This window comes from Macrotis lagotis, chromosome 4 (assembly GCF_037893015.1).
Source record: "Macrotis lagotis isolate mMagLag1 chromosome 4, bilby.v1.9.chrom.fasta, whole genome shotgun sequence".
Taxonomy (NCBI): domain Eukaryota; kingdom Metazoa; phylum Chordata; class Mammalia; order Peramelemorphia; family Peramelidae; genus Macrotis; species Macrotis lagotis.
In genome coordinates, this window is record NC_133661.1 from 7,772,753 (window position 1) to 7,774,291 (window position 1,539).

A 1,539-nucleotide genomic window follows, 5' to 3' on the forward strand; every position below is an offset into this window, starting at 1 on the left:
TACACCATTGAGTCCCTGTCTCCATAGATGTTAACCAGCTCCTTCCGTTGATGCCTATTGCAATCCCTTCACACCTCTTCTTCATTATTATTGTTCCTGTCCTTCCAGGAAGGACCTGACTTGGGCTCTGATCCCTTCAATATGTTGTGATTGGTGTTGCCATGCTCAGATTGCTCATTCATTATTTTTAGACCTTCATTGTGAGGAACCCAACCCCTTATGTATCTTTATTGTTTTTGGAGACACTTCTCATGTTCAATTCATTATTGGGAATATGTTGTAGCCTACTGATGATGCTCATTAGGTGCCCACTCTCGGTTTTTAAGTTTGGAGCTGGTGGCATAACATGATTCTCAACCATATGACATTCATTGGACAAAACTGGTATGAAGAAGATGGAATTTGGTGACTGCCAACAGCCTGGGGTTAGAACAGGTGTTAGGTGGTTTTCTGAATATTCTCTACTCTGCTTTCCTCCTTCTATTCATTTCTGGCCCCAGCTCAAGGTTGAGCCATTATGTTCACTAAAAGAAATGTATTTGTAACTAAATCAGTGAATTGTCTGTCTCATTGCATGCCATTCATTCTGTTTTTCCTGTATGGGTAGTAAGAATAACTCTTGTTTAACAATATTAGGGAAGCCATGCAACAGGGAGGCATACCCACCTTATTGTCAGCATTAGCATTAAGATTGCCCTATGCAAAATGAAAATACATAATGGATACCACATATTTTTGTACTTCATTCTCTGGCACTTCATTCATTCAACAAAAATTATTAATTGCCTATTATGTAGAATGCACTTGGCTATGGGCTTCTGTTTACAGATAGCCAGGGACTGATTATATCAGCCCCTGGATCACTCAAGAATCTTTCCAGTGAGAGGCATGTTTACTCACATCTATTGAAACATTTCAGCAACAGTGGGAAAAAAATCCTTCAAATGTGCATATTTCTCTCATATGCTATTCTTTGCTATTGTTTATTTATCAGATTCCTTTTCTCCTCATCACCAAATTTATGTTTCTTCCTTCTACTTAAAACTTTTCTTCTCAAAGAATAGCCAACAGGCTGGAATGTGCCGGCTTTGGATGCAGAAATTGAAGATGAGTTTGAAGGACAGCTGAGCTACTGACTGAGTGCCCTTGAGCAAGACAAGTCATTTTTCTATTGCTTAATGTATCTATTATTAAAATGAGAAGGTGGGTTTCAGAGACCTTTGAAGTTCCTCCCAGCCCTAAATCCTAGCATCCTGAATCTCCTCTGATTAATCCCAATCCCCCAATTAGAATTCCATTTTTCATCTTCTCAGTGGGTACATTTTCATTGCTATTCTGTTGAATAAATGATTCCTATTTTTCATGGTTATAGATATTGTATTGCTCCAATTAGATGATTAGATAGAGGATTTGACATTCATTTTTGGATAAGGCCAATATGTCTTAATTTGTTTTGATTGAATATATATATATATATATATATATATATATATATATTAGAAGAATTGTTCTTTTTTTTCAAGGTTAGGAGAGGGTAAG